Source organism: Rhineura floridana, chromosome 2 (genome assembly GCF_030035675.1).
Source record: "Rhineura floridana isolate rRhiFlo1 chromosome 2, rRhiFlo1.hap2, whole genome shotgun sequence".
NCBI lineage: Eukaryota > Metazoa > Chordata > Lepidosauria > Squamata > Rhineuridae > Rhineura > Rhineura floridana.
In genome coordinates, this window is record NC_084481.1 from 230838375 (window position 1) to 230861573 (window position 23199).

At 42.3% G+C, this 23199-nt stretch overlaps 1 protein-coding gene across 4 annotated transcripts in view; it reads right to left on the minus strand.

Annotated features, from left to right (window-relative positions):
* Window positions 1-23199, minus strand: part of ARMH4 (armadillo like helical domain containing 4) — an 86822-nt gene that overhangs the window by 23359 nt on the left and 40264 nt on the right. The gene's annotated exons all lie outside the window — the stretch shown is intronic.

Consider the following 23199-nt stretch of genomic DNA (forward strand, 5'->3'; position numbering starts at 1 on the left):
AATCTGGCCCACTGGGCCAAAAAGATTCCCCACCCCTGACCTAAGCCCTCTTCGGGTACAGTAGGACCCCGGTTTTCAGCGTTCCGTTAATACGGCGGCGCCAGTGGGGCAATCAGCTGGAGCGTGACAACGATCAGCTGAAGCATGCGAGGTTCCCGCTCTCCAGCTGATCATCTGGAGCGCGCGATCAGCTGGAGCACGGGGAGCTTGCATGCTCCAGCTGATCGCTGTCAGCTGGAGCACGGCGGCTGGAATGCAGTAGGGCCCCACTTTCCGGTGGTTTTCGCTTTTTGGCGGGGGCCTGGAACATAACCTGCCATATGAGAGGGGCCCTACTGTAATCTATCTTCATGTTAAGAGAGATATAGGGGCAAGCACACTAACTCTGACACACACACCCCATCACTACTCGTAGAGGCTCTCTACACATTTTCAAACCCTGATTTTTCAGAGTTCCAAACCCTGCAGGGTGTTCGGAATGGCAATGGAGCTAGTGCACTCGTCCCTACGGCTGCCCCTTGCATATTAAATTAATGCCAAGATGGAGCATCTGAAGAGGGCTACAGTCACTGATTTATTATCATGTCGTCAAAATGCAAGTCTGAACACCTCCACAGCTAGCACACCAGGGGCTCGTTCTGACAAGCTAGGTTAAACACACTCTTCTACTGCAGACTCATTTTGGTGCATCCAGCCTCCTCATCTGATAAAACGAATATTAACAGTGCCGTGCCTCACAGAGTTGAAATTAAAGTTGGGAGAATTTCAGGGATGGGAACAGATTGTCTATACTTATAAAAATCAGTGAGAAGAATGAAACAGGAAGCCATCCTCCTAGCACTAGAGATAGCGTAGGTCAACATTTAATAATGAAATATTTTATCATAATAATGAATTGTGTATAGCTTTTTAATGAAGACGGGTGCGTTTAAACTATGTGTAGTAATATTAACAAACTTTGTCCTTTTTTAACTAAGTCTTTCTTCAATATGTAATTTTCCTGAGTAACTTATTTAACTGCGTCTGTGTTGGAGCTGCTTTTTAAGATGTTTTTAAAGCTTTTGTAAAAAGATGTTTTAAAAGCTGCTTTGTTGTAATATATTTTAAAGTCTGTTTTTATGATGTTTTAGAATGTTTTTAGTGGTTTTGTTGGCTGCCCTCGGCTCCTACTGGGAGCGTGGGATATATATTTAATAAATATTATTAATAATAGGGTTTTTTAGAAAAGAAAAGATTGGAAAGCAGGTACAGAATATTTCCAACCACTCTATACACCTATGCTAAGCAGCAGCAATCAGAACCCCTAGTGGCTTTCATTTGGCGTGACTTTCCAAAATCCATTTTCCAATAGGACAGTCAAGTAATTAAATCATTTCTAGCGTATTAGTCACTGACTTTCCACTACTTAATCAAATAAACTGAAATCAGATTTCTTGTTATTATTCAACACTCCAAACAGGTGCCTTTCTGAGATACTGAAGGTAACGTGAAACATCCTGAAATTTACTCAAGCAATAAAAAGACGTGTGCCCCTACCTCACACCCTCTTCTGGATAAATTGTCCTTTTGCCCATTAAAATTAATCAGCTGAAGCTTTTGTTGATTAGCCTGGTGATTAAAGCTTTCAAGCTCCCTCTCCCCATTTCTCAATCGGCCCTTGTGCCTCTGCCTTCACTTCTAAAGTGGCACAGTGAAAGCAGAGTGTCAAAATTGCTTCTTCGGGAATGGGAGGATTGCAGGCGCTGACAGCAGCTCATTTCTGTTGCAAGCACACGGCAAAGGAAAGGATGCTGCAATTTGGCTGCAACAGGCATCTGCAGGATCTCCAGCTGAGGCCCTTGCAAATCTACCCTTTCAAATCCAGTAAGGGAAGACTTTCTCTAAGAGAAGTTGTGACTCAGAGTACGTATGTTTCTGAATCTATCTGGTACCTTTCCACCATTTCATTTGCAGTGCTTAGTGCAGATATATAAAAGGGTACTCTGCTAGTTTCTTATCACTTAGAACAGGGCTGAGGGACTCTCAAGTACTTGACAGGTTGCCACACAGAGGAGGGCCAGGATTCTCTTTTTTTTTTTCAATAATTTTTATTCAGATTTTCATAAAACATACAAGACAAAATCATAAAACATTCAAAGACAAAAAACAAAATCAAAAATAGTTAAACAAAAAGAAAAAAAGAAAAAAAAAACAAAAATAAAAAATAAAGAGTAAAATATTGACTTCCCATTTGTCAAAGATCAAATCAGTTATAAGTCTATAATATATAACAATCCTGTCTCTTAAGTCATATTATAAAATCACTTTCCTCCAGTAGTTATCTTACTTAATCATCAAATCTCATAAACATTACTTTATTCTTTCCACAAAAAGTCAAAGAGAGGTTTCAATTCTTTAAGAAATATATCTATCAATTTTTTTTTTCCAGATAAGCATATCGATTAATCCATCTCATTACTAATTATAATAATCTTGTTGTCATAACCATAGTCAAAATAAACATTTCAATTAATCCATCACATCAGAATCTGTTAGGTTCAGTAATTTCAGTAGCCATTGTTCTATTATCCCTATTAGTTCCATTTTCCATCTTCCATCTTCAGTAGTCTTGTTAAGTCCAGTAATTTCAGTATCCAATCTTCCATTATCAGTATTCCATAATAATCTTGCTGTCAAAGCCATAGTCATATAGTAAGAGTCTGATGGGAATTACCTCTATCCCAAATATTTTCTTGCCATCCATTCTGAATAGGTTGCTGAAATACTGCTGTAAAATCATATCTCTGTTCTTTTTTTCAAAATACACTGGGTCATCTCTTGAAAGTTTTTCCATTGTCACATGGCTGCAGTTAATTCCATAGATTTTCTCTATATTGGGCTCCATCACATCATTCCAGTCCAGAAGATTATCCATGCCATTGATAACTTTATCTCTAGAATCTTCATTAATTTCTTCAGAGATAACATTGAGTTCCAAACAATAGATTTTATTTCTAAAGTCCATAGACTCCAAATCTTGTTCCTGTTCCACGTTTGTTCCAATCTCCGGGATCTCCTCTCTCACAGGGACCCCTGTTCCAGTCTCCAGGGTCTCCTCTCTCACAGGGACCCCTGTTCCAGTCTCCAGGGTCTCCTCTCTCACAAGGACCCCTATGTCTTTAATCTCCTGTGTCTCCAAACAATAAATTTTGTTTCTAAAGTCCATAGACTCCAAATCTTTTTCTTGTTCCACGTTTGTTCCAATCTCCGGGGTCTCCTCTCTCACAGGGACCCCTTCCAGGGTCACCTCTCTCACAGGGACCCCTATATCTTTAATCTCCTGCTTCATTTTACTCAATTCAATTTTCAGCTCCTTACAACCCTGTCGCAGGTTTTGTTTCGTTATCTCAATCTCATCCATTATTTTCTGAAACATAGTTATTTCCAGCTTCTCAGCCACTTTCTTAATTGCCATTTTAAAAGAAAAATATAGGAAAACCACTTCTTATTTCAGCAACAATTGGGTTAATACTCCAAACTTGGTGACATCACAGTATAAACAGAGCAGACAGCCTTATCTCTCCATGCTTAAATAAACAAAATGCAGTTCCCAGGATCGAAACAATTAATGGCGGTCGTCAGAAAACAGATTCGTCAAAATAAAATAGACCAAAAAGAGAGTAGTCTCAGACAATATAATATTCTTCAAAATAAAAATCTGGAATAGAAATCCCTCTTCTGTGTATATCTTTAGAATGCAAATCCAGGACAGCTTTTTGCAACAAAAACAGAGATAAGCTATTAATTAGTGAGTAGCAGAGAGAAGTTATGGCTCCCCAGTGAGATGTCAAAAACCGATCAATCTGGCAAATCTCTTTTAAACAGCAACAATTTAAGTCAAGTAAAAGAAAAATATAGAAAGAAGGGTGCTTGCCTGTTAGTGCGTTCTCTCTTAGAAGATAAGATGAACGTTCGCTTTTCCAGATAGAGCTTGTTGTTAAAAATCCGTCCCACCTTCGTCGGCTGGACCTCGTCCCATAAATTAATGAGATCTGGTCGTCCCAACAAAAATAGGCTTTGAGGTTAATCTCTTCGTTTCTCCCTACCCGGGAGAAGTTTAATCAGTCAAAAAAAGAAAAAATCTGACTGATATATCTGAATAAGCTTCTTTTGAGGCAGGAGCCCGTCTCAAAAGCAGGCACAGGCTAAGTCACCCTTCCCGGAAGTCAGGAGGGCCAGGATTCTCAATCATCGCAAAGTGCAGGACATGGAATAATGGGCTCAAGTTACAGGAAGCCAAATTTCAACTGAACAGTTAGAGCAGTACGGCAGTGGAACCAATGACCTCGGGAGGTGATGGGCTCTCCAACACTGGAGGCATGCAAGAGGCAGCTGGACAGCCACCTGTCGGGTATACTTTACATTGGATTCCTGCATTGAGCGGGGGTTGGACTCGATGGCCTTTTAGGCCCCTTCCAACTCTACGATTCTATGATCTTAATAACCCTAGATGTTGCTTTATCATATAAGAATGTGTGGATGAATGCTATTGCAGGGGAAAAATACTCTTCTATCTTTTTAAAATGCTCATATTTCGATATGGGCTCAAGTTGCAGGAAGCCAGATTTCTACTGAACATCAGGAAAAACTTCCTAACTGTTAGAGCCATATGACAATGGAACCTATTACCCTGCGAGGTGGTGGGCTCTCTGACATTGGAGGCCTTCAAGAGGCAGCTGGACAGCCATCTGTCGGGCATGCTTTGATTTGGATTCCTGCATTGAGCAGGGGGTTGGATTTGATGGCCTTATAGGCCCCTTCCAACTCTACTATTCTTTGATTCTATGATATGGACAGCGGCATAATCGGCAGATAAGCCTATCACAGCTTTGCACACATGACCTATGACTTTTGTGGTGAGTATCCATTTACCACCCCCTTTATTTTTAATTTATCTGTTATAGTGAATGCGTGCTTAACTTTTAAAGGGCTGCTCAGGTGACTTGAACCTTCACTACTATAGCAGTTACGCCATGCTTGCATGTGAAATAAAAACACAGTCAGATGTACACACAGAAAATGCACAATACTCCTGACTGTGTGACAAGTCAATTACAAATTCCAGAGGCAGCTGGACAGCCCCCTGCCAGGTATGCTTTAATTTGGATTCCTGCATTGAGCAGGGGGGTTGGACTCGATGGCCTTACAGGCCCCGTCCAAGTCTATGATTCTATGACTTTCTCCAGCCCAAGGGCCACATCTTCTTCTGGGCAACTTTCCAGGGGCCACATGCCAGAGTGGGTGGGCTGAGAGGCAAAGTGGGTGGAGCAACAAATGTACATTTTTTTTACTTTTGTACACTAGGCCAGTTTATGCTCACACTCACACACCCCTCCCTATTCTCCATCCCTTTATGAGAGCTCAAGGCACACTCCAGCCAAGCAAAAACACTTAGGGAGTGTGTGAAGCAGTAGGCAGCGTGGCCTGGGACACGTTTCGGGGGCTGGGGCCACATTCACCGCCCAGGCCTGAGGTTCCCGGCCCATGACGCGGAGTGTGGCTCAGGTAGCAGACAACCAACAACCACACATTGCAAGGCAGCCATGGATACCAGGAGCTCAGCAGTGGTGGCTGCCTGCTTGTGGAATGCTCTCCCCAGGAAAGCACGCCTGGCACCAGCTTTGTCTATTTTCAGGCACCTGGCAAAGACTTTCATTTTTACCCAGGCTTTAGGCCCTTGATGTGTGGGTCCTTAGCCATCGGTGGCTTGTTTTAATGGGGAAGGGCCTGTAGCCCTGTTCTTTATTTTGTACTATGGTGTTTTTAGGGTTGATTGATTGTTAAGTTGCTTTGGGTCACTTTTGCAAGAAAAGCAGCAAATAAATAATCAAACAGCCATTTCTCCGCTGCAAAGCATCAAGAGAAGGAATCTCAACTTGACAGCAAGGGCATCGTTCTGTGGCAGAGCACACATTCTGCATGCAGAGGGTCCAAACTCCCAAGTTCCAAATCTCACGTCTGCAGTTAAAACAGCCCGAGACCCTGAAGAGCTGCTCCCGTCAGCAGGGCTGGCGCCAAAGGACGGCCACATCGGGCCCTGGCCGAGGGCCCCTCATTAGGGTGGGAGAGTAGAGCTCCCCTGCTGCGGATCGCAGGGAGGGAGCTTCCAGGCTGCCCGCTTGTTCACTTGCTCCACCTACCTCTCTCTCCTGTGTTCTGCTGCTCTGCAGCAGAGCTGCCATCAATCAATATGGCGGCGGAGGCTTCTTTAAGGGACTGATGCACCTACTGCCATCTTGGTTGATGGCAGGCATGTGCGTGCATGAGCATAGTGCACTGCTCAGGTGTGCCATCAACCAAGATGGCAGCAGGGGTATCAGCCCCTTAGAGAAGCCTCTGCCACCATCTTGGCTGATGGCAGCCCTGCGCGTACAATGTGCACGGTAGCAGGACACAGGAGAGAGGTAGGTAGAACAGGCAGAAGCCATGAACCCGGGGCAGGCTGGTGTTCAAGGGCTCAGGCATGCATGGCTGCGTGCGTGCATGTGTGTGCTGGGGCCTGGGGCAGGGTGGTGCCCAAGGGCCCCGGCATGCCTGGCGCCGGCCCTGCCCATCTTAGTAGCCACTATTGGCTAGATGGATAAATATTCTAGTAGCCACTATTGTAAGGGGGTCAACTAGCAATGAAGAATCAGCAAGTGTAGGGGGGGGTATTTTCCCCCTGCACTCCTGCCCAGCCACTTCCACACCCCACCCCGATGTGGTTATAGAACCACTGGGCTGGGGGGGACCCTCATAGGGAAAGATGGAGGGGAAGGGTTAAACACAATCGCCTGCCCTGCTGCTTCTGTGCTGCAAAGGGTGCTTTGCAGTAGACAAGCATACCTGCATTGTGATGTACTGTCTGGCCTCACACTCCAGTAATTTTTATAGCCCTTCTATTCCAAAGCAGAAGAGGCTTTATGGGTCCTTGCTGTGGCAGCTGAAGTGAGACCAGCAATTAGCTTTTAAGACTGCTCAGTCCAGACTACAGCGTGATTCTCCCCTCCATGTCAAAATCACCGAGCCTTTCCAAAGCTGGGCTGGCTGCAGCTGGCAAAAGATTGTAGTACTTGAAGGCTATTTATAGCGCAGTGATGAAGGGGAGGCCTGTCTGTAGATATCTGCACAAAGACTGGTGCTATCTTAACTTAAAGGTAAAGGTGTCCCCGCACTTACAGTGCGAGTCGTTTCCGACTCTTAGGGTGACGTCTTGCGACGTTTACTAGGCAGACCGTTTATATGGGGTGGGATTGCCAGTTCCTTCCCTGGCCTTTCTTTACCCCCCAGCATATGCCGGGTACTCATTTTACTGACCACGGATGGATGGAAGGCTGAGTGGATCTCAACCCCTTTTACTGGAGATTCGACTTTCTCCTTCCATTGGAATCGAACTCCGGCCGTGAGCAGAGCTTCGGCTGCATTACCGCCGCTTACCTCTCTGTGCCACTTATCCAAAGTCAGGCATGAGTAACAAGCTTGCAGAGGACACAAAATTATTCAGAGCAAGTGGAGATACAAAAAAAGATGGATAGGTCATGGATCTTCCATGTGAATTCACCTTTTACTTACCCATTCACATGCATAACATATTACGCACCTGCAAGGCTCATACATACACACAGTCACATATGCCACTTTCATGCACACACACAACGTTGGCCAACTCCTTGACAATTCTGCCTACTTGCATGCAAAGGCCCTGTGTACTATCAGCTTTTAAAACAGCTCAACAGTTGCAATATTCATGAACATTCTGTAACACCTTAGCCGCTGAACCAATGGCGATGGAGATAAGGACTCATTTCAATCAACTGAAGCTAGAGTTCTCACGGCCAATCACTGCAAACATCTCAAATAACAGCAGCCCTGCTGAGAAAGTGTTGCTGTTCTTGATTGACCGTATGCAATTTGGGGGTCGGTTTCTGTGGCTGGACTTTTTGGTTTAGTTTTTAATTTTAAACAATGGTATACAGCAATGGAAGTTGTTTTTAAACCCAGTTGTCATGCAGTCGGTCTGAAGAGGAGAGGCTGCGGGCCATATGGGAAGTCCCCTGCATGCCACATCCTAACCCCTGCTATACATTTAGAGCAGGGGTTCCCAAACGTTTTTCCTCATGGACCACTTGAAAATTGCCAGTGGTCTTGGCGGATCACTTCACGATTTTTCTGCCTGTTGTAGCAACTGCAATGTGCAGCGCTAGGTGCGGTATGATTTTTCATTGTTTCTATTGCTGCTTTTATTTCTTACATTGCATTTTATTGAATTACAATTTGCATTCCATAGGATTCAAATGATAACACAATAAAATAAAATATAAGAAATAAATAAAAATACAATTAAAAATCAATATGAATATTTAATATGGACATGCCGTGAACCACCTGAATGAACTTCGCAGACCACTGATGGTCCATGGACCCCAGTTTGCGAATGTCTGACTTACGGCTGGTGTGGAAGAATGATATAATACCAGAACGCTGACTTTAGAACAGACCATAAGCACTTAAATTACAAAATTAATTGTGACAAGTTGCAAATCGAGGCTTACAAAAAATTAACAGGGTCTAGGGGAATATTAACCTTTCAGCTTTGACTTAATAGCTAAATGCAACCTCCATCTACATTAGCCTCTGACCTTTCCTGCACATTATAATGCAGGGCAAGGGGAAAACATTGTATGTTTTCATTAGCAGAAAGAAACAGCCTAGCAAAACTGTGGTAGAAAACCTTTGCATGTGGTATTGTTTTTATTTATTCTCTACATCAGTGTGGGAACCTTCTGGCTCTCCAGCTGTTGCTGAACTACAACACCCATCAACCCTAACAAGCTTGGCCAGTGTCCAGGGATGATGGGAGCTGCAGTTCTCTCCTACTGGGAGAAAGAGCGGGATATAAATCTAATAAATAATAGTAATAACAACATCTGGAGGGCCAAAGGGTCCCCACCTCTACTCTGCATTAACATCTCATCTTTCCTCCAAGGAGCTCCAGGTGGCATACAGAGTTCTGTTCCTCCTCCCTCACAACAACCCTATGAGGTAGGCTAGGCTGAGAGATGGCAACTAGCTGAAAGTCATCCAGTGAGCTTCACGGCTGAGTGGGGAGCTAAGCCCAGATTTCCGCATTCATAATCTGACACTAACAGTGCACCACACAACTTATCAACACAGTTGTCTCTTCCCCATCTGCACTATACATTTAAAGCAGTATTATGCCACTTTAAACAGTCATGGCTTGTAGGGTTGCCAGGTCAGAAGCATCCCAAACCCTAAGATTTCAGGGGTGGGCCCTAGTGATGTCACAGGGTGGGCCCTAGTGATGTCATTAAGCATGATACATTAAGCATCAACCACAGTTGCTTGCAGAATACCACTAAAAATCATGTGATTGGAAATTAAGATAGAAATCGTAGCTTAATGAGGTCCAGCTGAAGTGTAAGGATCGTTCCTCCTCATCTGCTTAGGGAGCCTGGATTGTTGTTATGTGCCTTCAAGTCGATTACAACTTATGGCAACCCTATAAATCAGTGACCTCCAAGAGCATCTGTCGTGAACCGCCCTGTTCGGATCTTGTAAATTGAGGGAGCCTGGGTAGGGAACATTTAATCTAGCCTACTTGCTTCTGGCAAAAAGGGTTTAAGTGCCCTCAGGCCAGGCCAGTCACCAGAAAGCCACTGTAGTAAGAAGGGAGCCTAGTGTTGTGGAGATGTTAGATGGGAGCACTCAGGAGTAAAGATGGATGCCCCTGAAGCCTGCAATTCTAAGCACACTTACTAAGGGCCTAAGCCCCATAGAACTATACAGGACTTACTTCTCAGTGGCTATGATTACGATTGTGCTGTTGGTAAGGGTTGACTAAGGATCCTCTGCAAAAATATCCATATCAAAGCAGGGTGGCAACCCCCTGCCTGGAATGCCCTGCCTGCCTTTTAACATGGCTGCTCCAAATTCTTTACAGACTTGACCCTTCATTGCAAAGAGAGGTTTGAGAAATGAGTAAGAATTAAGAAGATTCTCTACCCTTTCCTGCCTACCCTGTGGCCTGCTATAAACTCACTTTGACAGACAATTCCAATGAGTAATAACTGGCAGAGAGAAAAACATGGTTTGGTCAACCTTCACAGGCAGTAGATCGGGAACAACAGCAACTGAAGCTACACTTCACAGTGTGTGAATACTCTTTTATCACTATTATCATTTATTTATCAACTTGAATGCACATAACAAGCAAGCCTATTGACATTGAGCAGATGCCTTCATTGTACTCCTTTCAGCAGCTGCTAAAAACATTTTTGCTTAGGCAAGTCTACTCAGGCATGTAGAAGCTATTGTGTTTATCTGTTTTTAACTCATTGCTGGATTTATTATTTTGAATGTTTTTAAATTCCTGTTTTTAACTGTTTTTGCCCATAATTTTATAGTGTTAGTGGTGGAGTAAACAAATATTGCATGGTCACTTTAAGGGATATTTGGGGAATATCCCATGTACCTGTTTACCATGATGTAACTTCCTAATGGGTGGGGTTTAGTTACCTGACTTTCTCCTCCTTTGTCCTGGAGGATTCCTTGCATATTCTCCATTGCTGATCTATCCACCACTGAGAGAGGCCACATGGCACAGATGTTCTCTCTGAGAGCATCCATACCAAAGACTAAGATGGACTGAGACTATTTTTCTTTCATCTAAGCTAGAACCTATGTTTCTGAACATATGAAGAATTTGTGAGTAAATGTTCTTTATCTTTTACCTAAGAAGATTGTGTCTGTTATTTATATAGAGAAAGGTGGGGCTGGTTTATATTCTCATTCTGCTGCTTGTATTTTTACAACTCTGCTAAGAAATAGGACCAACCAAATTAGTTCCTATTTCTGTGTGTATTTTTATAATACTGAACAGTTAGTTCCTTCTGTAAATTGCTTTGAGATTTTTTACAATAAAGCAGTATATAAATGTTGTAAATAAACTATATAAATAAATTTAGGAGTGACTGGGGCCCTTGGGTCTCTTTCCTCATTTTAGGCACAAAGGAATCTGCCTTATACCAACTCGGGCTATTTGGAACCATCTACCTCAGTACTGATGACATGGACTAGCATTGGCTCTCCAGGATTCCAGGCATTAGACTTTTCCAGAGATTTAATTTTGGACCTTTGCATGCAAAGCATGTGTCTTACCACTGAACTATAGCCCTTCCCCTGTTTAAAAAAGTATTTTTAATTCACTAATGAATGCACAGGGAAGATTCACACCATTCATTTAACGCACATTCAATACGCATTTGAAGCACATGAATCCTACCACAGAATCATGGGAACTGTAGTTGATTAAGGGTGGTGAGAACTATGAGGGAGAAACTACCCTTCCCAGGATTCTTTGGGGGCAGTAATGAACTTTAAATGCGAATTGGATGTACTTTAAGTGTATTATGTGGATCTATGTAATAAACTTTGCCTACATATAAACAGTTTTAATTAATTGTTTGAAATGGAAAATCAGCTGCAAAGTTTACTGGGTATCCATGGGCTACTCACCATCTCTTGGCCTAATCTGCCCCTCAGGGTGAAAACAATAGAGGGGGGACCATGACCACCCCAAAGAAGAAGGGCACACTTAAAATGTAGAGGAACTAATAATGAACAACCATAGTGAAATCTAATGGTTATCGGGACACAGTATGAAGAAATATTTATATAAGCATGCATGTCAAAGATGTTTATTATTTACACAACCTGTAAAGATATTGATAATGCAATCCTATGTATGTTTACTCAGAAGCAAGTCCCAATGTATTCAATGGGGCTTACTCAAACAGAGAAGAGTGTACAGGACTGCAACCTCAAGTGATAAGGAACTTAACTCACTCAACCCAAAATTCAGAATCATGCCACTTTAAGCTGTTTAGCAACAGTTTTATACTTGTTTTTTGGTTACTGGATTTTAAAGGGATTTATTTCTTGTTGAGAGGTGCCTTGGTTTCCAATCGGAAACCATACTTCACAGGGTTGTTGGAAAGACTCCATATATATATATATATATATATATATATATATATATATATATATATATATATATATATATATATATACACACACACACGTATATATATACATATACATGTATATATATATACATATACACGTATATATATACATATACACACATACATACATATACACACATACATACATATATATATACATACATATACATACATATATATACACATACATATATATACACATACATATACATACATATATATACATACATATATATACATACGTATATACATACGTATATACATACGTGTATATATATACGTATATATATACGTATATATATACATACATATATACATACATATATATACATACATACACATATACACATATATATACATATATATATATACACATATATACACACACACAGGAGATGTAAAAATACATACACCCTATATAATAGTTTATTGTCAAAACCTATTGGTCTTTGCAGAACATTTTTAAAAATAAAATAAAATCAGTATTAGGTTCCTACATAATAAAAGCAGTGACACCTAAGTAATACCTGCCTAATTACTTTAAAAATAGGATTGGAGGGGAAGAGAAAGATTTACAACACAAACACAATCCTTTGCTATGTTCACTTAAAAGTCCGATTGATGTACAGCACAATCCTAACCATGTCTACTCAAAAGTAAGTCCTATTGAATTAAATGGGGTTTACTCCTGGTATGTGGGATTAGCATTGCAGTTTTACTCCCAGAAAAGTGAGTATAGGATTAAAGCTTCATATTAGAAAGGTTTTCAAAACAGCTGAAATAGACAAATAAACTGCCCTCTTCAACAGAGCAGGAAAATCTAAACTTGTTTTACTTCTCATAATTAGAAAAATGTAACACATTTTAATGGCATCATAAGCTGTATATATACTTCTTTTAAATTTCTTTTCAAAAATTACTTGAAAGATAAAATGTATAATATGCTATTTAAAAAACCGTGAATGTACTTTTATTATAATCATAACAAAATTATTTACAGTAAACAATTGCCTACCAAGATCCTGCTGTGATTTTTTGTTCTATATCTTCTGCACACAGAAAGAAAGGGACTTTTATTATTTATTTATTATTACATTTATATCCCACCTTTCTTTTCATGATAGAAACCCAAGGCAGCTTACCTTTGGTTCCGGGGTGGTCTCCCATCCAGGCACTGACCAGACCTGACCCCGCTTAGCTTCAGCAGGGTGCTGGCCTCATCTGCCTTCAGACCATAGCTTAGGACTACTGCTGAAAGCTATAAACGTACTCAATTTATGCGATTTTCAGACAAGGAGGAATAGACAATCGTTTTCTGACCTTGCAATGGGTTCTAACTACTGCCTGGAAGTCAAGAAATCCCTTGTCAATCACAACCCTGACTTCACTTATTGGCTACAAACCTTTAAGGGCAGGGTTAGAGCAGCCAGCTATCAGCACATTTAACAGAAGTTGCTGGGGGGGCTGATTTTTGGTGTATATCTCTTGAACCAGACCACCTAGAAACTTAATTTTTTTTTAAAAAAAATGAAAGCTGAGAGTCCAGAGATTGGGGTGACTGACCCAGAGAGGACCCCAAAACGCCAGAGTCTCCAGGCAAAAACCAGAGACCTGACAACCCTAACTTTGGCTTCCCCAAAGGATCCTGGGAACTGTAGCTTGTTAACTGTAGTTTTTTAATTGAGAAAGTTTTCTGAAATTTTTTTATTTCTTTTTGGTTTTTGTTTTGTTTGGTGATTTTTAAATTTCTTTTACATATTTGAGGTTCAATTTTTGTTTTAAAGTTTGTATATTGTATATTTTTATCACTGTAAGCTGCTTTGAGACCTAAATGGTGAAAAGCAGGATAGACGTGTTTAAAATAAATAATTTATTTGATTTAGTGCTGAGAGTTGTTAGACTCCCTCGTCTCTTCACAGGGCTACAATTCCCAGAATTCCCTGGGCAAAAGGATTGACTGTTAAACCCCTCTGAGAAAGGAACTGTAAGCTCTGCGAGGGGAAGACAGGTCTCCTAACAACTCTCAGTCCCCTTCACAAACTGCAATTCACAAGATTCTTTGGGAAAAGCCATGACTGTTTAATGTGGTATGCGATGGCTCAAAATGTATTGTGCAGACTGGAGCTGCGTCAGACCTTTGACAGACTCTTTCTGGCTTTCCTCAGGCACAGCAGAACCTCTCTCTCAGCAGCAGCTGCTTTTAAAATATTTGTCACGGAGCGACATGAAAGCAATAATTATGCCACCTATTCCATTTAGAGAAACACCGGCTCTTTGTAAACACAGAACGGTGTTAATGTGCCATTTCCCACCAATGCTGTAATTACAACTACAGCTATTCATTAACATTCAAAGGGATAATGGGGGATAACGAACCAGAAGTGAGTTTCTACAACTGAGCAGAGGGCAATTAAAAACAATTTTAAAGGGAAAAGCACTGCTAAAATCTCATTGGTTCTTGGGTGATGCTGAACATTCTTTGTGGCTGGAAAGGTGCTCAAAGACAGGGGTGAGGAACTTTATTCGACCCAAGGGCCGCATTGTCTTCTAAGCCACCTTCCAAGGGCCAAATCCAAATGGTGGGCAAGGCCAGAGGCAAAGTGGGCTCAGCAATGAATATTGTTGTTTTGATTTCTTACCTGCCCGTCACCCGAAAGGTCCTAGGGCAGGTTACAGCCATTTGGAGTTCAACATTAAAGACAGTTTAAAATATTTCAATGCATATTTCAGATGTGAAAATTGGAGGGAGAAACATCAATAATGTAAGATATGCAGATGATACCATACTACTAGCAGAAACCAGTAATGATTTGAAACGAATGCTGATGAACGTTGAAGAGGAAAGCACAAAAGCAGGACTAGAGCTGAATGTCAAAAAGACTAAAGTAATGACAACAGAAGATTTATGTAACTTTAAAGTTGACAATGAGGACACTGAACTTGTCAAGAATTATCAATACCTTGGCACAGTCATTAACCAAAATGGAGACAATAGTCAAGAAATCAGAAGAAGGCTAGGACTGGGGAGGGCAGCTATGAGAGACCTAGAAAAAATCCTCAAATGCAAAGAGGTATCACTGAACACTAAAGTCAGGATCATTCAGACCATGGTATTCCCGATCTCTATGTATGGACAGTGAAAAAGGTAGATAAGAGAAAAATCAACTCATTTGAAATGTGGTGTTGGAGGAGAACTTTGTGCATACCATGGACTGTGAAAAAGACAAATAATTGAGTAATAGAACAAATTAAACCAGAACTGTCACTAGAAGATAAAATGATGAAACTCAGGTTATCATAGTTTGGACGCATAATGAGAAGACCTGATTCACTAGAAACAACAATAATGGTGGGGAAAACAGAAGGGAGTAGAAAAAGAGGAAGGCCAAACAAGAGATGGATTGATTCCATCAAGGAAGCCACAGACCTGAACTTACAAGTTCTGAACAGGGTGGTTCATGACAGATGCTCTTGGAGGTCGCTGATTCATAGGGTCGCCATAAGTCGTAGTCGACTTGAAGGCACATAACAACAAAAAGAGATGCATCTTTCACCTTTGCACAGTGGGCTGTTATGTACACATACTCGCACACCCTTCTCTGTCCTCCATCCTGGGAAGCGAGATCAGAGTTCAGGCATGATCAGCCAGGCAAAAACACTCCAGGAGGGCAAAAGCAAGGCCAGTGAGGGTCATGGCTAGGGAGAGGCCTGGAGGAAGTTGAGAGTCCCACAATACAGAGGCCTGGAGGGAGTTGAGAGTCCCACAATACAGAGGCCTGGAGGGAGTTGAGTGTCCCACAAATCTGGAGGGCCACAGGCTACCCACCCTGTGCTGTATGAGCTGCTAGTCCTCAGACCCTACTCTAATCCTGATCAGAATGGGAGCCAAGAAAAGGAGCCAAAGTGAGCTGTTGGGAGGTGACCCCGGCACTTCCGGCATCATCCATAATACATGGGGTTAGATGATATCCAATGTGGGTTGCCAGCTCTTTTCGCTAACGTCCGCAGCTATGCCCAAAAACACTTTTGTGCTCCAGCATTACTGAGAGATCACGCTAATTTCCACCCAGTGAAAACCTTCACCTCCTAACAGCACAATTATACACCCATCTGCTCAGGTAAAAGTTCCAGTGAGTTCAATGGGACTTGCTCCTAGGTAAGTGTGTATAGGATTGCAGCCTATCTTCTGCAGCAAAAAAATAATAAAAATCCTTTTCCAGAGGAAAATGAAACAGTTGCATACAAAATTTGAAACTGTTCTTCTACTCAAATCTCTTGCAAAGGAAGAAAGAGGCTGCATGCATTGGACTGGATGAATGTTCCATTAGGAACCTTGGCTGAATTATATTCCAGAGAGAGGTGCCATTTTCTTGTCCCCAAATTTGCATCTCGTTCTGTGCCATTTTATAAAACAAGCAGTCCCAGACATACCACTTTGACATTCCAGCTTCAGGTCTAAAAAACATCACGGCTAGTACAAATACAGTATATCCAGACCACCAATAATCACTGCAGAACTGCTTTGATTTGGATTCCTGCTCTGAGCAGGGGATTGGACTCAATGGCCTTACAGGCACCTTCCAACTCTATTTTATGATTCTATGACTCTGACTGAAGTCTTCAGCTGTGTCTGCCCTAGAAATGATCAGTTAACAAGGCTTAATAGCTGTCAGTGGTGTCTTTGGTGACTTATCTGGCCAGGGAGATGACTCTGCATTCCAAATCACTCATAGCAATTAAAAGTAAACATACCTGACTGGCTTGTTCAGAGACATCATGCACTGCCTCTCTCACAAACTACTGGTGTGCAGAACAGCTCAAGTTTGGGTGACATCTGCATTACACATTTAAAGCACTATGACACCACTTTAATAGTAATGGCTTTCCCCAAATAATCCTGGGAATTGTCATTCATTAAGGGTGCTAGGAGTCATTAGGAACTCTATACTTCTTACAGAGCTACAACTCTCAGAGTTCCCTGGGAAGAGGGATTGACTGTGAAACCATTTTGGGAATTGTAGCTCTGTGAGGGGAACAGGGGTCTCCTAACAAATGTCAGCACCCTGGACAAACGACAGTCCCCAAGGTTCTTTGGGGGAAGCCATGGCTGTTTGAAGTGGCATATGAGTGCTTTAAATATATGGTGTGGATGTGGCCCTAGGCCTTTAAAGCACCAGTCACTCCATCTTGCTCCTTAACGTCTCTGGGTCTGGCAGAGCAACTGACGCTTTGACTTTCTAAGCATCTGCCGGGGGGGGGGAGATATGAGGAACATTGTTAGGAACTTTCAGAATTGTAACTCTGTGAGGGGAATAGGGTCTCCTAACACTCTCATGGCCCTTAAAGGACAGTCCCCAGGATTCTTTGGGGGAAGCCATGACTATTAAAGTGGCACAAGCATGCTTTAAATGCATAGTGCCGATGTGAACCTTTAAAAGTTTATTTTAGGAGCAATCACACATTTGGAGTCCCACAGTGGGGGGGGGGGCATAAGAAGAGCCTGCCTGCTAGAGCAGACCAGTGGCCCATCTTTGTCCAGCATCCTGTTCTCAGTGGTCAACCAGATGCCTCTTCTGGGAAGCCCACAAGCAGGACCTGAGTGCAAGAGCACCTCTCCCCTCCTGCGGTTTCCAGCAACTGGTACTTAGAAGCATACTGGCCCCCATAGTGGAGGCAGAGTGTAGCCATCGATAGCTTTCTCTTCCACTAATTTGCCTAATCCTCTTTTAAAGCCATCCTAGTTAGTGGCCACCACTGCCTCTTGTGGGAACGGATTCCATAGTTTAACTATGCGCGGTCTATTCTTTTGTCTGTCCTGAATCTTCCAGCAAAGTATGAGGAAAGGAACTATGGAAATGGATGGACTGCTCACAAGTTGATTCCAACTTATGGCAACCCTATGAACAGGGTTTTCGTGGTAAGCGGTATTCCGAGGTGGTTTACCATTGCCTTCCTCTGAGGCTGAGAGGCAGTGACTGGTCCAAGGTCACCCAGTGAATTTCATGGCTGTGTGGGGATTCGAACCCTGGTCTCTCAGGTCATAGTCCAACACTCTAACCACTATACCACATTGGCTCTCTAGAGGAACTACAGTGGGGAATTAAACAACCCTTCCCCTCTACCACTGTTTCTCTGTTCAAACTTGCTCCTTCCCATTTTGTGACTAGTGAGTCCTTCAAACCCTCCACCCACACTCCAGTCCTGTGGACTGTAATCACGTGGGGGTGAATTATCAGAGTTCAGGGATACATGGTAGCCACGCGAAAAAACACTCAAGCAGAGTGTTAAACAAGGTCAGTGAGGGGTGCAGCGTGAGGGAAGTCCCCAAGGCCAGATAAAGTAGCCTGGAGGGCTGCAACTGGCCCCCAGGGCCAAGGTTGCCCATCCTTGGTTTAGTGCTATATTACCCACTCTGGGCAAAGCTGACATTAGTTCTTTGTTTACAACATTACAGGTGTGAGGAATACTGGATGGAAGCATCAAAAGACTCACAAATTCTCCCCATTACTCTCTATTTTGGGGTAAAAATTGTCCACTGTTGTACATGCAGCTGCAAGTGTCAACAAACCCACTAAACTAGGTTGGGCCAGTTAGAGGAGCTCCAGATTTATTTATTTTTTTAAAAAAGGGGAACTCTCATTCAAAATACGTAATCTTTATTTGCAGTTTTATCTTTAAAAGAATGAGCCAAAGAATGGGCATTATCAAAGCAACTGTGGACTTGGTCAGCTTGACACCAAGTTGCTAAAATAATTGACAAGCTGCTCATTTGGTTAGGAATTTAATATGGACGTTTAAATAAACTTGCCAATACCTTCAGGGTTATTTCTCCCTTGTTTTAACTCATTTCTTTTCTTTTTGTTCGTAACTTTAATCATAAAGTTGCTTTGCCATGATTATTTGCCCATTTTGTTTCTAATCAATTGCTTCAATCTTGCTTTATTGCCATCTGCCGATTTACAAATACAGTAAAATACTGAAAACATTTTTAATTAAGATTCAAGAGGGTTTTTTGGAACATGGGAAGCTGCCTCATGCGAAGTCAGACCAGTGGTCCATTTTGTTCAGTACTGCCTACACTGGCTGGCAGTGCCTCTCTCTGGTTTCAGACAACCGTTTCTCCCAACCCTACATGGAAAAGCTGGGAATTGAACTGGTGGCTCTGCAGGGTTTCAAACAGACAGCATCCCCAGCCCAAAGATGCCAAAGACTGAAGCTGGGACTGAACCGCAGTTGAAAACATCTGAAGGGCAAGGCTGCACGACTATCACCGTGGATTAATAAACCGTCTCAACAAACCACAGCTGGCAGTAAAACGTCAGACAGTTCTAAATTACTAGTAGGTTAATGGGAAACCGTTCTGAGGCTTCATATTACATTTCTGAGGATGGAAGGAGATTTGATCTCTATTTATCAAGAATCAAAGCCAGAAAGACCCCTCCAGAAAGATCCACTCTATCGATTCTCCTAGCTGATTAATGCCGATTTCAAAGTTTGAAAGAGTACAGTAGCTTGAGGTTGGAAGCAATTACCCTGTTATTGGAAACGGAGACCTGCACTATTTTAATTTTATTTTTTTCTATTGGATTCCACCACCACCCCTCTCTTTGGATTCAAGAGGGGGGGAAATGTGATTTATTTGTTTACGAAGAAGAAGCACTTCTGCAGATGCTTTGATTTCCCTTGCCCTCAAGAAGCCACACACACACCACACACACGAGAGAGAGAGAGACAGAGAGAGAGAGAAATGAAAGGATGGTACCACAACGATAGGAACAGGCTGTGTTTATGTGTGTGCCATTATACACACTTTCCACGTAAGATTCACATTGTCTTGGTCCCGCGATGGTTCTGATCTGCTATGGCAACAAGCTGTGAAGACTGTCCAAAGACCTGGAATGCCACCTTATTTTCTAGTTGGGCTCCTGTGCCTTTAGTAATTCTTATTTTATGTTACAGATTTGTTTACCAGCCTTACGAAGCTCCCCTATACCAAGTCAGACCATTGGTGTATCTAGCTCAGTTTTCATCTACACTGGCTGGCAGTGGCTCTCCAAGGTGTCAGGCCGGGTTCCCTCCCAGACTTACCAGGGATTGAACCAGCTCCCTCCTAATGCTCATCTACAAGTTTCCAAACTTGAGGTCTAACATGGCTTAATATTTTAAAATTAAAGGAGAGATTGGGCTCAAGTTGCAGGAAGCCAGATTTCGTCTGGACATCAGGAAAAACTTCCTAACTGTTAGAGCCATACGACAATGGAACCAATTACCTAGAGAGGTAGTGGGCTCTCCGACACTGGAGGCATTCAAGAGGCAGCTGGACAGCCATCTGTCAGGAATGCTTTGATTTGGATTCCTGCATTGAGCAGGGGGTTGGACTTGATGGCCTTAGAGGCCCCTTCCAACTCTACTATTCTATGATTCTGTGATTATCCAGCTACCATATGATACCAAACACTACCTCCCATGCCTGCAAAGTGGTTTTGCAGTTGAAATGACAGATATGGATATCAACAAATGCCAACTCAGCCATCCACCTCCTCCCTCCCCTCTTCTTGTAAACTGGCCGTTAATCTCCAAGAGCTCTGCCGGATCAGGCCAAAGGGGGCCCATCCAGTCCAGCATCCTGTTCTTACAGCCAGATGCCCATTAAGAGTCTGCAAATGGGATTTATGCAAAACAGCTCTAGCCCCATCTGTGGTTCCCAGCAACTGGTATTCAGAGATGGAACATAGGCGTCGTGGCTAATAGCCATTGATAGACTTGTGCTCCATGAATTTGTCTTTCTTTCTTTCTTTCTTTCAAGCACCATGCAAACATTCACACATTCATCCACAAATTCATCAGTTTTGTATAAAAACAAACTTTTTTTACAGTGAGAGAGAAAAAAAAGCTCCCTAGACTGAGTGGAGGGGCAGTTTCTAGGTAGCATCAAGAGTTTCCCATTTTTCTCAACCTGAGGTCTACAAACATGGGGTAATATTTTTAAATTAAAGGAGAGTTTCCCCAGTTACCATATGATACTATATGCTACCTCCCATGCCTGCAAAGTGGTTTTGCAATTGAAGTGACAGATATGCATATCATATCTGTCTTGCTAGCATCACAAAAGGCCAGCCAATTAAGATAACATACAGTCACCATCTACTTCAGACTTGCAGAGACAGGAGCATTTTTTACCCCCAGAGCTTGGCTCTGAAAAGGAATAGTAGGCTTGAACCAAAATATCCGTCACCACCAACAACCCCCAAGCAGAAAGCTGTAAGCCCAAGAATCAAAACACAGTCAGGGAAGCCAGATGAATGTTTGCCAGCCTGGAGTGTAGTCATTCAGGGTCTCAGGAGGTCTTAGACCCTTTATTTTTGGGGAGCAATGTCCCCATGTCTCCAGCATCCTATGAGACAATCAACATGAAAGAGGAGTGTGTCAGCCACTGAAGAAGAGTCTTCTCATGTGCTTCCTTGTCCTTTCCTGCTGATTGGAACCAATCAGAGTTAAAGGAGGTGAGTCAGCCACTGAGAACAGTCTTCTCAGAAGCTAACAATCTCCCTGTTCGTGCTTATTGGCTCCTAGGGCATCTGTTTTTTTTTGGGAGAAGACATTAACAAGGATCTCATTCTCAACCCTGAAGCAAAAAAAAGAAAAAGAAAAAGGTTGGGAGGGGTATGACTGTGACTATCATGAAGGGACCCTGAACTTCTGAATTTGCCACTACACTGCTGTTGCCAGCACCACGTCTAGCAGTCAGTGCCATTATTATGGCAGTAGGGATGGGTGATTCTGTCCATTTCACTAATAATTTTATGCACACTTTACCTAAGGATATGATCTTTTGTACACTACAAGGCTGGAAAACGGCATCGAAAAATTCATTTAAGTGCAAATTTCGAAGGGTGGCTGTGTTTCAGTTTGTGATGTTGTTTCGGAACGTGCAGATATGGCAAGTTTGCCTTTAACTGCCAACTAAATGGAATTCCTTCCCCATCCCTCACTCCAAAGTCCCTCTTTGCTTCTCTTCACCTAGTGGCATGTCAAAAGCATTCAGAAGAGATTTGCTGCAGGTTGCTGAAGCAAGGCTCACTGATGCCCACAAAAATTCAGGAAAGTTACAAAGACCACCATTCAAAAGAGAAATCATTGACATTTACAGGCCCTTACACATCAACTCTCATGTCTTTTCAAAAACAGCCTTGGAGTAGTAGGAACTGAAGTGGTGGGTTTGGGAAGGAGGGAAAGGATCTCTGCACCCTTTGTTTTTTAGCCAGCTTAGCAGCTAGGAGCAGAATAAATTGTGAACAGGGAGATATCTGGGAGGGAAAGAGTTGTGCAGCTCCTCCCTAGACCATTTCTCTCCTTAAATCTGCAGCCTTCTAAGGGTTGCTTTCACTATTAAAAATGTGAGAGTTTGCTACCGGGCCAAGTTCAAGGTTCTAGTTTTGGTGTACAAAGCCCTACACAGCTCAGGACCAGAATACCTGAAAGACCGTCTTACCCCTTATATGCCCAGTCGATCACTGTGCTCTGCAGGTGAGGGCCTCCTGCAGATACCATCTTATCAAGAGGTCCGCTCTGTACAATATACGAAATGGACTTTTAGTGTGGCGGCACCCACCTTTTGGAATTTCCTCCCCTTAAATATTATGCAGGTACCATCTCTGTTATCTTTTCGGCACCTTTTAAAGACTTTCCTCTTTCAACAAGCCTTTTAAGTTGAGACCTATCCCAGTCTGTGTCTCTGTTGGAATTGCTTTTTAATATTTTTTTTTAAAACAATATGTTTTTTAAACCTTTTAAAAAGATGTTTTAAAAGCTTTTTTAAAAAAATGTTTTTAAAGTTGTTTTGGTGTATTTTAGGGTCTGTTTTTATCATGTTTTGATGTGTTTTCAGCACTTCTGTTTGCCACCCTGGGCTCCTGCTGGGAGGAAGGGCGGGATATAAATCAAATAATAAATAAATAAAATTAAAATAAATAAAAGTAACATAAATTAACATAAAATAAATTAACATAAATAAAATAAATAAATATGAAGGCGGCCACTTATCAGGGATGCGGTGACAGCAAATTGCCTACATCAGCAGGGTGTTGCACTAGATTACCTTTGAGTCCCCTGCCACCTCGATGATTCTGTAGCTTAG